A 19016-nucleotide genomic window follows, 5' to 3' on the forward strand; every position below is an offset into this window, starting at 1 on the left:
CTTACTTTCCTCCTTCCCTTTTCTTTTCGTATCCGAGGATACCCCCTCCCCAACCGTAAAGCCAAATTTAAACAACGACATGAACGTTAAAAACTTTTTTACATAGATTGCCCGGTTACCGTCTTAGAAGAAATGGTAAGTGAATCTTAGCAAAATAACGGGTTACGGTAGTTGTTACAATTGTACAGGGTTAACTCTCTACTAAAAGCCGGGATCGACCATTAATATTAGTTTTGCTAATTGAATTGCGTAAAAAATAATGTCAAAACACTTCTAATCTAAATAAAGTCTCTATCTTCCTCTAAATGGATTTATTAATCGTCTAAAGGATGGAATAACTTTTCCATAATGACAACAAATTAAAATTATTTAAAGTTGATAAAAAACTATTAATTTTATAGTTACTTTGTGTTAATGTCGAGTTTTATACCTTCATTATTCCGGACGATCCTGTGCGATCCCGGCTTTTAGTTCAAACGTATTTTCATTGAGAAAACATGTCTTTTCGAGTAAACCAATCAAAAACCGTGTCTAGCGGCATTCCGTTTAAAAATAGGTACTGACGTGTTTTTCCAGGAAAACCGCCGGGGATTTTCTGAATTGTCTTTTTGATTGCAATCAGGGGGTTCCGAATCTATTTCGAGATACGATCCGTTTGCTGTCTCCGAACTCACTCTGGGATTTAATTGTCATATGATCGTACTGTATTAAGATTTTTTTCATCTTTGAAAAGCTTATTTAAAAAGCAGTTTATTGATATAGAACATATAATCCCGCCCAAAATACACACGACAGGTCGGGCATGTTCCTGGGACATTGGCTAGCCTGGACCAAGGTACAGGCAGTGAATGTCGTTCGGACGTGCCTTAGTGTTAAGCCCTGCACATTTACGTCAATTTTCTGTAGAATGGCCTCTATATTATCGGAATACATACTCAAAAAGCATGTTGATGCAGTGTTTTTTGAAGAAAAGTGTGTTTAAGATAATCTGTTGCGCGTTTTACGACATCGGATTTTGGGCGCGACTACAACTCGGGTACAGTCTAATATCGACCGAGTACAATTACGTTTATTTACCGTACCTGGGGTACATGTAAGTATACTTAGATTACTCATGGTACATGTAAGTATACTTAAGAGTACCCGCGGTACATGTAAGTAGTACCAGAGCCGACATTGACCAATCGAGCTCCATTATCCCTCATGAACTGACTCAAAAAACCGAGTCGGCAATATTTGACTTAATTTTTGGTTTGGTTGCTCTCGAGGGATCGAACATTTCAGAATCTTCATAAAAGCCCTACGGGTTTGATCCCCAGAAGCGACATTGAAAACTAGCATACTTTGTTATCTAAAAGGCTGCTAAACCTGATATACAATGATAATGTGATTTTTTTTTCTCACATGATGTTCATCAGTCATATTATATAAAAACTTACAGCAGTAGTAAACAACTGGACAATAATTAATGAACGCATCTTTCATTTGTCTTTGACACTTTGATTTTGACATGGCCTAGATTTAAATATGTGACTGGACTTTACCAGCACTCTTGTAACAGTGCTAAAGTTTAAATGTACAATTGAAGATCACCTAAATCCAGATTTGCTTTTATAGACGTGTGGATAGTTTTATGGGTTTGACAAGTAAGCAAGAATTGGTCATTACCCAGAGGCCACGATCTATGACTGTATTAAAAGAAGAAAAATCAGTGCCTAATTTAGATTTCCTTACATAGTTCAATATAAACTAATTTCATAAGCCTGGTAATAGTTTAACGGTAATGCTACCAATGTGTAACACCAGGGCCTTGAATTTGAAATCTAGGACATGCATGGTCATTTCTTCATGAAATCAGGACACAAAATTGTATTTTAAGTCCTTAATTGACCTGGCTATAGTTCTCAGAGTATTATAAGCTCAATCAGTATATTTATATCATTATTTATGCTTTGTGTATTGTAAACATATACACAATCATGCAGTTACATGATAGCAATAAATAATATCAAAGCTACCCATACTATAAATTGCATTGACAAAGCCTATGGTAAAAATGTGAACACATTGAGTGTAATCGCCCTCTCGTGCCAGCAAAAACAACACGTTGACAGATTGTCATTTTTGACAGTTCTCTTTTCACTTTCATTTTGTGATATCAAACTATTAACAATTATGTGGCTAAGAAAAATATCGCCATTGCTTTTTATGCCCCCGGTAGGGTGGCCTATATCAGTTGAACTGTCAGTCAGTCAGTGTGTCAGTCTGTCCGTCCGTCCGAAAACTTTAATGGCCATAACTTTTTTAATATTGAACATAGCAACTTGATATTTGGCATACACGTGCATCTCATGGAGCTGCAAATTTTCAGTTGTGAAACGTGAAGGTGAAGGTCATCCTTCAAGGTCAAATGTCAAATATAAAGCGTCTGACTGTTTGTCAAAATTTTTTAACATTGGCCATAACTTTTTCAATATTGGCGTGCATGCGTTTCTCATAGAGCTGCACATATTGATTGGTGAAAGGTCAAGGTCATCCTTCAAGGTCAAAGGTCAAATTTTGAAATATTGAAGATAGCAACTCCATATTCGGCATGCATGTGTTTGTCATGGAGCTGCACATTTTGAGTGGTGAAAGGTCAAGGTCATCCTTCAAGGTCAAAGGTAAAATATATGGCTTCAAAGCTGCGCAGCAGGGGGCATTGTGTTTCACACCTACAGCTCTTGTTTAATATATTTTCTGCGTATTTCTTCAAAAAACTTACATCAATACACGATTTTCTTCGTTAATTCAATCATTCCTGACAGACTTGTGTACATATTTCGCTTACATTTCGACGCACGTAGGTAGGACCGAATTACCGCTTTCGAAATGTGTATTCATACTATTGCCTTCGAGGAACTTATCTGATGTTTGTCGGAAAGGGTCGAAAATGTGCGAGTGTGGGTCAAGTTCCCCACAGGTACTACTTTCCCGTTCCCCCAATTTTTTTTCCGTACCTAAACTTTTTCATCCCCAATTTTTTGTACGTACCCAAATTTTTTTCGGTCCCAATTTTTGTGTTCCCAAATACTTGTTCGTACCCAAATTTGTTTTCATACCCAAATGTTTTTCGCAAAATTTGTGTACCAAATTTGTTTTTCGTACCAACATACACAATTGTGGTGATGTAGATAAACTTAACTTGATGCTTTTATATCCATCCTCTCAAAAGCATCGTCACACCAGTACTGTCAGTACTTTGATTATGGATAGGAACGATTACACTTTTTCTTCGTGACATGGGATATAATCCAACATCGAATACGTAATTAAATATTTTACACAATATCAATTATAGGTTATTTTTGTCGAAGTAAGTTAATACCGACAGGTTTATTTTGAGACGACTGTGTCTTCAGTATATTCATGAACATAAGTTGTTAAAAGTCAAGTTCATTTTTTCTGTAAAGAAAACGAAATCCGTTAAATATTTACATGCATTTTATTTTACTTTTCAATGAGTGTGTTAGGGTGGCAGTCAAACCTCCACATAGTACATATAGTACTATATGTATGGTCATGTATATACATGAATATCCATTCAGAATTCAGAATATTTGATACGTACGTACTAGGTGAAAGTACAAACATTAAGCTAAAAATATTAACATTTATTAATACTAATAGCAAGATATTTAATTTTCCTAACACGGAAGCGGTAAAAAAGCTCCATGTGTTAATGTCTTGAATTGGTAAAGTAAGTCTGTATGTCAATGAAATAAGGTAAGTTCTGAAAGCATCCGACATGATTGGCCTAACTTTTTTACGGAGACAAGTAAAAACAGTTGAAACAGAACACGAAGTACACTTAGGTCTTTTGGCTGAATACTAGTGATAGAAACAATAGAGTTTCCAATATTTGCTTAATTGTATATTTCCTTTTGAACCCATCAAAACATATTCACAGAATTAAATTATCTAGGGTATTTGCATTTTGCATTGAATGGTAGATAACCAAAACATATCAACATGTTTTTCTCTACACGATTACGGGCTTAAGACGGATAATGGACTTGCAACGAAAAGTATCTACTCCTCTCCTGCCATTAATCGTTTATAAAAAATTATAAACACCACCACGTGCTCGTTTTAAGATTAAAAATAAAACATGCGTACACTTTTGCAAAAAATATTTTACATCTGCGATGGTTGGCTTATAATGCAAGTTAATTTACATACAACAGATGTAAAAGCGTCAGTTTGCATCATTGTAGTTAAATACGTCGTTAATATGTATCCTTAATAAAACCAGTTTCATTGGAATTTGTTAGTGTTGCAATATTTTGTTTAAATATTGCTGCAATACAAACTGAACTCATTTCATTAATAGTACTATCCAATGTGATTGAGCGTCAATTGTTAACCCTCCTATACGTGTCACCGTTCGGTACACAAGTTATGATATTTTGTTTTTGGGTTACGGAAAAATTACCAGTATTAAAATCGTGTTTAAAAGCTTTGCAGACAATAACAAGATACAAGAAAGAACTACCACAAGAAAACATTTGAACTTAATAATCAGACTTTATTATCATGTGGGTATTGAACAAAGTTAATGAAAAAAATTCGTTCTCTCATCTGATCCAAATAAGTTTGCCGTTATTATTCATTTAGGAATTAAAAAATGAGACATTAATCAAACATATATTTTACACAAAGGTATATATTTGAATCGTCGCATTAAAATAGAGAATGATAAGAAAGTACGTAAAGTCCTTTTCTCGCAACGTCGAAACATTAATTCGTCTGAAATAAATTACCCCTGTTAAACATATTGTTTCTTATTAACTGAGATTAAGGTTATTCTAGTCATCAAACCGATTTGAACCCAAACGTTTGTATAGACCGTCCCAAGGCAGTGGCCGCAGTTTTAATTATTGATTTATGTTAAATGTTTATGTTGTTAACATTTGTTTTATTTTGCAAACTGTTGTTCTTTATTGCTCCAATTTTATAAACAGCGAAAATGTCAACTATGCTATTGATTCTCCAATATAGTGCTTCTGAATGTTTATTAATGTTCGTCACAGTACAAGCGTATTAGTAGAATGCTTGTGGAATGCGATTTCCATTTCTTGTAATAACGTATGCACAATCAAAGCGATGTGCAATAAACACTATCATTTCTTCCGTTAAATGTCGCACAATGAAAAGAAAAAGTAAAACCTAAATATTCTTAGACTATCCTTAATTAAAAATGTTGACTTTATGAATGTAAGTATTAATTCATCTGATGTTGCTAGTTTTACGTTTCCCAATATCGTTGGTTCATAATCACTTTTTTTCTTTTGTGTTGTTTAACACTGTTTTTCCACAAGATTTATTTAAATTATATGTTCATGTGTATGTGCATTTTGTGAGTGCTTTATATTTCCCAAACAAGTGTGAGCAATGAAGAACGTAACACCTTCGATCTTAGGACCTTGAAACGCACATATCGTCAAATACATTTATTTCACACATGTGGGCAATATCTGCTTTCAATATAGCCACATTAATAACACATCATTTTCGGTTTACGTTTAGTTGGTGTGCAAGCAAATAAAAAAAAATGTGTGAATTCATCACTCTACCTGTTTCATGCTGACATGATGTTTATATTTGGTCAGCAACATAGAAAAAGAACACGCTTACCTACATGGTATAACAGTTGTCAGTGACCGTGTTTTAACTAATCATTAATATACATTTTAGAAGCAGATTGGTCTTCAAATGTTGAACCCACAGGGTTCAAAGGCATCGTTTAATTTTGGCATAACGGCCAAGTGTTTGACTAGCATTCACTTACTTTCGAAATCGTCGATGCCCACTGTTACAATGATAAATGAATCATAAAAAAGTATACCCAAATCTAAGGTACTTAGCAACCGTTTGTTTAGTAAAACCAATATCTTTTTTTTAATTTCATGAACAGTATTTTGCAAATTGTTTTTGCGCTTTCTATATATTGTATGACTGACCTTTATAAGCGTTGCCGACCTTGATATGCTACATAGCAAATTAATTTCAGAGTAAAGTATTGATTAAAAGTATAAATATGTTATACAGAACGTAGAAATCAGGTGGTGACACAACCACCTCATCCATGGAAATGCCTTCTGTCTTCTTCGTGTGAATTAACCAACTGCAATGTTTGATATTTAGTTATGGAGATTGGTCCTAGAGTTATAATTTAAGAAGGAAACAAGTTTTGCAACTTGAATAAACGACCAAAACCCAATATTGAAAACATATGAACATGTCTAATTATTTTAATATAAGGAAAATATAGTGTTTTCTTTTGAAAGACATTTGACCTAAAATTTAAATAAATTATAATACAATAATCTGAACAGTAAAATTAAAAGCTTATATCTTGCAGAAATGTAAGACAAAATCAAAGTTCAAACAATACAAATGACATATATTTGTTTATTTCAATATTTGAAAAAAAGTGGAAATCGTTTATGATATCCCTCAATTCCGTAGAAACAAGCTTACTAAATTACGTAAAATTCGTCTAGACACTCTTCCTTATACCCAGCATTAATTGCAAAGTCGAAATTATACAGGCACTTAGTTACTTTACATTTAACGGATTGTTTCATCAATCACGGTTCGTGTTTTAACTTTTGAAATAAAAACTGCTTTATTAAAATCTGTCTTTTAAGACCAAACTCTGCCTTAATATATTTCACTGATCTATCAGACGATTATTGAACAGATGATGAACATTTTTGTTTGTCGCAGTTTTTTGATCCACGCATTTGAACAGAATCAAATGAGTATGCAGTTGTGCTGATCACTTAATTATAAACGCCGTAATCTCAGTCCCTGTATCTATAGGTTAACAAATCAACTAATCAACGTGACATCATCAATTCATACATCGTTTAATGGTACTGTACAACATTTCATAGTCAGCTTCTGGCAGTAGTAAATCAAATCAACGAGTGTGAGCGTATCTTATCTTTGACCGACTTATACTAGCCCAGGGTAGCCTTAGCTCAATCGTTTAAACATATTTATTGTTTACATGAGTTGCAGCAGATGCTTGGTTGAATTTTTTTCTACATTTGTGCTTCGTACTAAGCTAATGCACGTGTGTCGGAAGGTTTAGAAAATTATATCAATAATTTAAAGGGATATTCGAAAGCATGTAAAACTTACTTCCCGAACTGCAACTAATACACATGTAATAATGTCAATGCTATTTTAAAGAATTATTCGTAAACATCAAAGCGGGCGAGCTATATCACTCCATCATGACTTTTCTTCCACAAAGAAATACACGTACCAAAGCACTTTGTAATTATAAACTGAATCGACCATTACTTCCACCTCACCACTACTAGCAACGGATATAACTAATGAGTTTGCTTTACCTCCTTCCATTATTCTTTCTTTGATAGGAGTGATTATTATATAGCGAGCATGAAATTATCAACAACTAGTTGCAATATTCTATGTCAGAAATATTGTAAATTTAGAATATTTGTCAATCTCTTTATATACACGGATGGAATAACGATTCCGACATGTAGTCTCACATTTTTCAGTGTTGTGACAAGCATGACTACTGAGAAAATGAAACAGTTATGCAATAAGTCATATCAGGTCCTGAAATGTGATTATCATATTCTCTTAAGGCCACAAATTTAACTTGATTCATTTATCTAACATTCTAGTTTACATATACTTTTTGTTATTTTATAGTATTCCTATTTTAACGTCGCCCTTATTATATAGTATACAAAACTGCCATTAAATCACATGTGATTGATGAAACGTTCGATGAACAATGATCAAAAGTCGAGACGTCGAAAACCACTGACTTTTCTTTAGATGAAAGGAAGAAAATCATAGACAAAATACAAGTGACAGTAAATTATATAGATTTATTAACAAGCGTAGTAATTTTACGTTAATATATTAACTATTGTACAAATGGAAGATACATGTAGAGAATTGACATACAGTACATGGCTGTATTTTGCATTCTGCATCAAGCTGGACGATGTCAGTAAAGATAATCAAATTGTTCGTTCGCGTGACAAAGATCCTAATGTTGGTGACCATTTACATTTTCAAGCTTCTATGTAGGGAACTCGTATAGAATTATTATGTACAAGATCAGTTGAAGCGTACTGTCAAGAGGGTTAATCGACTTGTTAACCGACTATATGATCACATTTAAACGAGACTACTGAGAACTTTTCGAGAAATACATCAGGTTTTAAATTTTAAAAAAGATTGAGATGTAAGGAAAAGACATGCCCCACTCGGACATGATAAGGTTTATGCCTCCAACCGGATTCTACAGAGCTATAGGTTGACCGTCAGCTGTTTCGCTTTTCGTCCGAAAAAAATATGTTTCCAGCGATGACTTTAAAAATTACAAAATATCACCATGGATTCAGATTAATTCAAAAGAAAGGCCATACAATTTAATATCAATGAAAAACGCTTGTAATAAAGCCACTTCGTTCTGAGCAGTTAATTAGCCTTGCGATAATTACCTCCACAAACAAAGTTCCAATTATTGAAACTGAATGAGTTTGTTAACGAACCAACCCAATAATTTCTACAATGCAGTTGCAGAATATAAGTAAATTATCGATTGATGTTGAAATATCATACAACACACACAAACAATGCGTATTCTAAATGCGATAAACATTAGTTAAACACGTTGGCAATATTTCGGGTAGCGCACATTTTCAGAAAATAATCTATTCGCCACTTATAAATTTAGCTTACGCTTTATAAAATGGGTGATTACGGGACTAGTCGGTATTTCATGTCATCTGTCACCATAAACATAATACAGTCTACCAAATATGCTTATTTTAAAACTTCGAAATATAACTACGAATAAAACTTGTTACAAGTGAGTCGTTTAGTCCAAAAGCATTTACACTATTTATAGTCTTTTTCAACAGACATTATGTGACATAAATCGTTTAAATGTTTAGAGTGTTTACTTTATTACAACATTTGAAAACGAATTCACAATTATTTCCTTACATGTAACGCCTAGTTACCCAGCAAGTTGAAAGTCTCCGTGCATATCGCAATGTCGTGCACAATAATATAACTGCTGTTATGATGTCCGCAGTTTTCAACGAGATAATTAAGTCACATGACACAGTTTGTCCAATAATTGCACAACACCGGTTGAAATAGAGAACATCGTTGATAACGTACATTTATTGTTATCTTAATTAAAGTCAACATATTCACACAATCTGACCAAAGTACACAAACATCCTGAGCAGGTACTTGGGTACGTGATCACAATGAGGTTGCGGGATCGTTTTTTTGATTTTGCAATATATCTAGTTAAACAATTACCGTCTGTTTGTAGAACAAGAACAATGTACACATATTTCATATTGCATTTTCATATATCGTGTCGAAACTCAAAGAGCAACCAATTATACCTGCGTGTATTTTTATTCATGACACTTCTGCTTCATGTATGCATGTACTCATGCATACAGCGAATGATATGTGCATACGTGCATTCATGAATGCAACCACTAATACATTTATCAATCACTCATGCGTTATTTTCACTGTAAGACCGATGTCAACAAAACCAAGTTCAATTGTCTGGCTTAAACCAGAAAATAGCCGCTATGCAGTTTATAAAACGTTATGCTTTTAAATGTGGTGCACACGGAGGCGAACCATTATACTGTACTTCAGGTTGTTTTTAAAGGCTCGTAAAAGGTGACAAATCCAATTATTTTGCATATAAACTGGTCTTATTTTTACCGAATTTCAGTTACTACTGTATAGAATGATAATAACACAGCTTAGGTACAACGTTGTCAAGAATTATGGAAGATATACCCGTTTCATTATTTGAAGAAATGTTTACAACTTTGCAATTTCCGTACATTTTCGCCATCTCAAATGTTCCTCGGCTTCTATCGTAAAATACGCATATATTGATGACGTAGTACAAACAACACGATATCCTCGTAAACAAAGAAAGAGAACATAAGTTCGGTAAGATATTTTTGTTTTAAAATGGCCTCTTCACTCTTGACCTGCTCACGTGATAAACAATGTCTTGTGCCGACCAATCAAAATTTGTTATCGGAAAACCGGCTCGGAATCGCTCGGCATGATTGAGTAAACAGCGATGTAAATAAACTGATTATTTGTAAACACAATTAACTTAGAGGACACTGTATTTTGAGCAAAAAACAAGTTGTATTGCTCATTTTTTACAGTAATGTCCAATAGCATATATTTATTATTTTTTGATAACCTTTATAAATAAAATATGCAAACAATATTAAAAAATCGGTAATAATTACGGATCGTTACCTTTTACGGGCCTTTAACAAGTCTATATATTTGTTTTTGAGTATGAACATAAAGTATTGCACGGTTCTTATAAAGTGTTGTATATGTTTCTTTAATGTCTATCTGTATTGCAGAATTTATCGAAATGAACTTTAAATTTTGGTACAAGGCTCGTAAACGTATGCCTAGCATTAACACAATAATGCCGGGTTGACAATTTGTTTTTGCAGTACAGCCTTTTAAACAAACAGTCGATCATAAAATATATCACATTTCAAGCAAATATACATTAAATGGTAAACAACGATGCATATGTGCAACGGCGACCGGTAAGTGATTGAACTGAAGAGACCGCACGTGTATTGAGGACATGGCAATCTAGTTGGAATTTCGAAACGGTTTCTTTTTGCGCATATGTTTTTGTTTTTGTTTTGTTTTCCGAACTAGTGTTCTTCAATAGGGTGACATACATTGTAAGTGGGGAAAACATGTTCATTTATGGTTTAACGGATATCCTTATGTTAATTGAGATAATTACATAGCTTATTTTTAATTAAGATTATTTTACTTTAATTCTGTTAAGAGCAATTAAACATTTGTATTTCAGGAATATTTTAATATTATATTAATAACAAATTAACAACGTAATCCAAATTGTTTACACTGATTTATTAATTTATTCCAGTACATATTGCTTAAGCGCATTGGGTCATTGTCGACCTGAAATAGCCCACAAGTATACATGGGGAGACTAGTAGCCGATTCATGTCGCTTCTAGTCACCCCCGGTTGACTTGTGGGCAATATTAGGTTGACAATGACCCAATAAGCATTGCATAACAATACTGATAGTATGTGTCAAATCAATTGATGTTTACATATAATATATTATTTGTGACAAACATGTTCAGTCATTATCCAGATTAGAACTACTGTGATAATATCATTCTCCCAAAGAGAGTTTAAACCCCATGAAGCCAATACATGATTCCCTGCTGTGTTATCCTTTTACTCCTAAAGATGGATGTATTTTTATTATCATGTTTCACGTATATATGGACTACTGTTCACTTATACATAACATCATAGGCATAATGACCCCGATAAACGTATTGGCTGAATAAACTTCGTAAATGTGTTCATCACTTATGCATCACATTGTTCCCTTTTTTCTTTCTTTACTATTTTAGACTAACAATAATAATTATTATGATTAAACAAGTTTTTTTTTTATCTGTGACCAAGTCCCTTGAATATTAGTATGCAATTTGTAGAATCAATTGTTTTTCGCTGAACGCGTCAAATGTAACTGTAATTTACCGCATACTTTAAATATCAAGAGTATAAACTCGTTTGAATTGTAAATTGTAAACAAAAATGTGAGCATACACCCCAGAGAATGTTTTTTAATTGTATAACTGTTTTATTACCTTGATAACTGCCTAGAATTTTTACTGTTAAACTCTAAATATACTTATTACAATAAAAAGTGCAGTTGAACGACAGCCGATCTCCTTACTACAATACCCACACATTATTATATTTCACATTATAACTAGAGAACATTATAACCAGTTTGAATTGTATTTTCTATTTAATGTTCTAATTAGTAAGGCATACTTACGGTACGTATAATGCTTCTTTTGATATATTTTTTTACAATATTTCCCATTCAGAATCCACAAATCTATTTTTATCTAGGATTTTTTTTTCAAAGCGGACAGTCGGCTTTATATGTTATAAAGAATTGCAGTTTATCAGCAATGATCCCACATTTTTTTGGTAATATTTATTTCATTCATTATACTGATAAATGTTCAGTGCGCCATGAATGATGCGCCTTTCTATTTAACGTCAATAAATTGATGAACGACATGTCTGCGCATATGCAACCGGATGGGGAGATTGCGAAGTTAATATCGCAATATTTCGTTCTCGGCCTGTTCTTAGACGAGACCAAGAAATAATAATGCGAAAATGGGAAATTAATAACGTGATCTAACATCGTTGTTTCACTTTCTCGCATCGTATAATCACAATATCGAATCGCTCGACGATGGCAGATCGCGATTTAAACTTCTCTTATTCGCATAAGAGCAAACGAGTTGGTTCGTTAACTATTTTGATTGCAAACATATTATTGTTAAGTACACATAATACAATCTCAATTGCAGATTATTTTTAATCAGCAATTTGCTTTTAAGATTAGCGTTAAGTTAGTCTAAAAGTAGCTTATTCAAAGTGTGGCAAAATGAAAATTTCAGGAAAATTGTCAAAGAAAAGAACAGAACTAAACAAAACATGCTTATCACGATACGTATAATTTCAAAACTCATATTGTTTGTATAAAACTAGATTTTTCACAATATGTTCACCTGTAGATGAAATACACGTAAACAGATATCGTACTATGAATATGGATGTAATATTTTATGCATAGAACACATGTTCATAAATCCGCAACGGCAGAAAATAGCCCGTCTATTATCTGTTTAAACATTATCATTGTAAAAAGATACACCGTGTAGTAGAACATTTAGAACAAATAGTACATAGTGATACGTGATAATTTATGAATAACAAGAAAAACTTCTCAATCATGTTAAAAGAGATACAAATTGACACAATTGTATATATATATATAAACTCACTTTGAAGATATATATTTTGATTACATATCTTCGTATTTGACAAGTTTGTGTTGATTTTACTTATGAGTTTAACAACAAGTGTTTCGCACAAACACAATAGGGCTTCCATCAAAGTAAATTTAATATTTTGAGGTCAAATGACAAAAGCATATTTTGTCGAAACAAGACTTTCTTGATGTGATACTTTACAATGCATGTAATGATGTAATAAATGGCAAAACTATTCATATATGTGGGCCGGTATGTCGTTCACATGGACAACATTGATACCTTCAAGGTCGACGTCATACTTAAGGGTCCATAATTAAAACAAGTCATATAGCATAAACCAATATATGCTCCTTCTTACCATGCCGACAACAGCAAACTAAAGCTGCAGTGTTATGTTCCTTTATACTTTTCTCTTAGCAATAGTTTTTGGTTTCTAAACTTGATTTCTGTACATAAGTATATATTGCAACAATTCCGGTGATATTAAACAACATACCGTTATAACGTCCCTGTACAAGAACTTGGTTAAATATCTTTATGTAGAGGTTAAACATACTATCAAAGTCCAATGACGACATAAATTCACCTGATAAGCTATATAGTTTTATCTCTTTTAAAAATTTGATATAAAATAACGTATCTTGCACTATCATACATGGTCGATTGTGGGCTTCCGTTCTAGTCAGTGTCCATTAAACACCGGTTTGAACGAGATAATAAAGTATTGATTACTTTATATGTATTGATAATGAAACGATGTGTGCAATGCACTTAATTAATCACGTAATATAGTAAGTGATACATATGGAAAAACAGCTTGAATATTGTATTAACAAGTAGATATTTGGTATTGCATTATATAGTACTGTGCTAAACTATCAATTAAAGCCGACGTAAGTGAACAGGGGAAATACATCGTTATTTGACTTTGGATATTACCTAGTTTTGAAACTAGCCTATAAAGTCGTTGCTATCATAATTTGATGCAAAGCGTATCTATCGTTATCAAGTATATTGAATTTAGTTTAAGTTCTAGTTAGTGCCCATGTAATGTCATTTTAGAGAGCCTTTTTGTTAAATCGTACAAATATCTGAAGTTTAATAACACAGATTTGTTTTGATAATGAAACATTCCATGAATTGATTTCGGTTTAATTTGAAACCTTCCGTCTATGGTATGTGTAAGGAGGAAAGCATTTTATGGAACATTTTGTATAAAACTGTTATTTAAAAACACATTCACAAAAATTCATCGTCGTTTTGCAATATACATTTTTGCCATATTTACTTTGTTAAGGAATGTTTTTGAAAGCGTATAGTATATTTGCTCGACTGATGAAAATAACGTATGCAGTAATACACTAATTGAAACTTTTATTGAAATATTCTAAAACGTAAAGCGCGTGATCTTCTTGTACATTCAATATCAAATTTAGCCGAAGTAGTTGTAGCTTAAAATAACCAGTGTATATTATTTTGGTAAGCATACAAATAAACATTAAATGCAAATAAAGAAATTAAAATGAATTTAAATTGTGAGTTTAAGATTTGATATATGAAAATGCTTGTTAAATTCACAAAAATGTTTTTTTTAGAAATGACATGTTCCCTGTATAGCACTTTGCGTCATTACTGAAATCGTGATAAATATTTGATAAAGTTGTAATATGTAATCACATTTTCCGTTTAGTCGTGGAAGTCATGTCAACATGAGATAATGTTTGAACGTTCCAATGTTTTCTACATTTAGTTGCGATACGTGTACATCGAGATCACAGTAACAACGTAATTCGTAACAGATCAGGACAATGCGCATCCCATCGTGTAATACAGTAGATGGCGGGTCGCTTTAATAAATAGGCTCCCACTTTCACGAGTGTCTCCACGATTGAAATCTCAGCAGTTTGAAAATCGGCCTCAGGACTGAAACCATATCTTTATTTTGAAATTAACCTGGTTATCCTATCTGACCTAACCAGGTATTCCCATATCTTTAAGTCAGTATTGTCAATCGGATTATCGTGGACAATACTTTAAAGATTAAAAAAAATCTAATAGTTACACGAACAACTGCGCTCAAGAGTTTAATTTTATCAGATCGTTTTTAATTGTGACAAAACGCGCTTAATCTTTTGTATTCTTACTTCACAGTTGATCTTAATCGTGAGAAACGTATTTTGTGATTTCAAGAATAAATGAAGTCGTGTTTGTGTTTTCCGAGATCTTTCCGCGCCTGGGGCTGCATTGTATGGACCCGGAATGTGCCCAAGCACTCCTACTTAATTAACGTACTATACTCATGAAAGTTGAGACGACTTTATAACTGCAATTTCCAGCTATTTAGCTGTTACATAATTTTTTTTAATTTGTTATGGTTTTGTGTCATGGATGGAATCTAAATAATAATGACGACCCGCGATGGAAAAAATAACAACATATCATCGTGGATTCAGATTAGTTCAAACGAAAGGTTACACAATTAAATATTAATGAAAAACGCTTGTAATAAAGCCACTTCGTTCTGAGCAGTACATTAGCCTTGCGATATCACTACCGAAAACAAAGACATCAAAGCTCCATGTATTGAAACTGAAGGAGTTTGTTGACGAACCAACCCGATAATTTCTACAATGCAGTTGCAGAATATAAGTAAATTATCGATTGACGTTGGAATAATATACCTCACACTCAAACGATTCGTATTGTAAATGCGATGAACGTAAGTTAAACTTGTTGGCAATATTTCGGGCCACGCTCATTATCTGAAAATGATATATTCGCTACTCCTAAATATAGCTAACGCTTTATAAAATTGGTGATTACGGGACTGGTCGGTATTTAATGTCTTCTGTGACATATACATAATACAGTCTACCAGATATGCTTTTTTAAAACTTCGAAATATGACTACGAATTAAACTGGTTACACGTGATTCGTTTAATCCAAAAGCATTTACACTTTTTATATTACTCTAACACCACTGACAATATTTGACATAAATCCTTAAATTTTTTAGAGAGTGTATGCTTTGTTACAACATTTGAAAACGAATTCACAAGTATTTACTTACATGTAATGCTTTGTTTCCCAGCAAGTTGATAGTCTCCCTACATGTCGAAAGTCGTGCACAATAATGTAACTGCTGTTATGCTATCCGCTGTTTTCAACGAGATAATTAAGTCACATGACACAGTTTGTCCAATAATTGCACAAAACCTGTTGAAATAGAGAACACCGTTGATAACGTACATTTATTGTTATCTAAATTACAGTCAACATATTCACACAATCTTACCAAAGTACACGAATACATAAAGCATTTCACGGTTCTTATATTATGTTGCATATTATGTTCATTTTAACTCTATCTTTATGGCATAGTGTATCGAAATTAACGCAAATTTTGCAACACGAAAATTTACACGTCCGAACGTTTTAGGAAATGTCTTAATACATCTTAGTTCATTATTGATAAACCACATTGAAATAAAGTTAACATCTTTGTGACAAGGTATAATGATATCAACGTGTAATATTGATGTATACAGGCTGCCCTATCAATAAGCTGAAGTGACTAGTGGCTTGATGTTAATGTCTACCGCAAGTCGAAAACCAGCCTGGTACAAAACTCGTATTACGTACGCCTAGCACATACACAATATTGGCGGGGTGACATTTTTGTTTTTAAGTACGGCCTTTTGAACAAACACGCGATCATAAACATAGCACGTTTCAAGCATATATACTTTAAATGCTACATAACGAAGAATATGTGCAACGGCGACCGTTTAATGCTTGAATTGAGGAGACCGCATGTGTATTAAGGACATTGCAATCTAGTCGGAATTTCGAAACGGTTTCTTTTTGCGCATATGTTTTTTTGTTTTCCGAACTAGTGTCGTGCAAGTGACAGACATTGTAAGTTGGAAAAAGAAAGTTCATTAATGGTTTAACGAATATCCTTTTGTTAAATTGAGATTATCACATATGCTTATTTTTAATTGAGATTATACACTTAAATTCTGTTTAGCACAATTAAACATTTGTATCACAGGAATACTTGTATACTATATTAATAAAATAGTCAGAAAATAACAACGTAATCCAAATTGTGTACACTATTAGAATAATTTATTTTAGTACACATTGCTTAACAATACTGACAGTATATGTCAAATGAATTGATGTTTACATATAATATATTATTTGTGACAAACATGTTAAGTCATTATACAGATGAGAACTACTGTGATAATATCATTCTCCCAGAGAGAGTTTAAACCTTATGAAGCTAATACATGATTCCGTGCTGTGTTATCCTTTTACTCATAAAGATGGGGGCAGTTTTGTTATCATGTTTCACGTATATATGGCTACTGTTCTCTTAAAAATAGATCATGTTGCACCCAACAAAAAAGATTTGGTTACGAAATGTTCATAAAAATAATTAAGAGAATCGTAGCGTATATATTTGCCATAAAATAGACAGATTTTGATGTTACGAGGAGATTTTATTTTTTAGCTAAACAACTCAAAATTAAGGCATAACCATCACAAGACATCATTCCAACAAAATATTCTTCATAAGACATACGTTTTGTTATTTTAAATTAAAGTGTACCAACATAAATCATGATTGAGATTAGTCGAGGCAATCTAAGCATCCTCCGCTATGCGAATATCAATATGTATTGTGCTATTTTTGCATTACTTAACTGCTTCATTATTAAATAGATAAACTTCAAATTGGTTCTGCAGATTTAATGTAGTCAGTTCCTTTAGAAATACTGTTTTTGCCTTAAAACACTATTAGTTACTTCAACTGTCTTGATTTAATATGATTGCCCTTAGGTCAGTTACAAATTTCTTCCAGTTTAGAAATACGTGCGCATTATACGGTTACACGTTTATTGTCCAGAATCGATTCTCAAATCTAGTATTGTTTTACTTATGTCACGAAATGCAACTTAAAAATTGCTGCCATATTTATTCTTTGCATCTATGGCGTTATTGTACTTGTTATATTCCTACCGTTATCTGCATTACACATGTTTAATATACTAAACGACGTCAAATCCGCGAAAGAGCGAGAGCGGTGAGTTCATTTAGTGTCGTGGTGATATGTTTGTTGTTAATAACATTTGATTGAGGAATACGGCATCTTAATTATTTAGAAAAAGTCATGTTAAGTATATATTAAATGTGGAACTAATTATTTGCAGATCTGCGATAGGTCTTGTTTCAACACGATGTTATAACGATTTTGCCTTTAGGTTCAGTTCGGAGTTTAACTCGGACCGTCCTTTACGGAATACATTGGGCGCACGCGCCTCCAATACGGTAGAATTTGCCTTACGGTTAAGTTCGTACTTTAACTCGGACCGTCCTTTACGGAATACATTGGACGCACGCGCCTCCAATACGGTAGAATTTGCCTTACGGTTAAGTTCGTAGTTTAAAAGCCGGATCTCAACTGCTTGATTTTGCGGTGGTAAAATGTTAACCTGCATTAACTAGTGGGCTGGGTTTATCTACCAGTGATTTGCTTCTAACATTTAGAGTGTTTATAAATAGAAACACGTGTTTGAGCAGACAGCATACTTGGTATAGTATAGAATTTGTATTTACATGTAAACTTGATCTGAGTCATTCGCTAGCTATTGGCTGAGAGAAGTTAATAACCTTTCAAGTGGGCGGTGCTTAGCATTTACAGGGAAATTTGAATTTCAAGCAGACAACAAAAACTTTTTGCTATAAGTCAATGACTATATAACTTACAATCACCAAATTACACATACATATTTTTTGTATACCAAAGTATATGTATGCCCAATTTCATTGGAAAATATTAAATAAAAACTGCAATATTATGAAAAAATCATTTTTGTTTTCTGCTGTTAACACACCAGTGTACAGCTGAATAGTATAAATTTTTGTGAGTTTGGGGACCTTTTATAATGCTTCTCCGGTGTTTAACTCGGACCGTCTTATACGCAATTCATTTGACTAAGGCGCCTCCAATACGGTAGGTAG

General features: G+C 33.1%; 1 protein-coding gene across 2 annotated transcripts in view; it reads right to left on the bottom strand.

Annotated features, from left to right (window-relative positions):
- Nucleotides 1–16216, bottom strand: part of LOC127835227 (uncharacterized) — a 42261-nt gene extending 26045 nt beyond the window's left edge. For both annotated transcript variants that reach the window (XM_052361550.1, XM_052361551.1), the window contains exon 1: nucleotides 16054–16216. The gene's annotated coding sequence lies outside the window, so the exon portion shown is untranslated. The remainder of the gene's footprint in view (nucleotides 1–16053) is intronic.
- Nucleotides 16217–19016: the final 2800 nt, after the last annotated feature.

The sequence above is a fragment of the Dreissena polymorpha genome, chromosome 6 (genome assembly GCF_020536995.1).
Source record: "Dreissena polymorpha isolate Duluth1 chromosome 6, UMN_Dpol_1.0, whole genome shotgun sequence".
Classification (NCBI taxonomy): Eukaryota; Metazoa; Mollusca; class Bivalvia; order Myida; family Dreissenidae; genus Dreissena; species Dreissena polymorpha.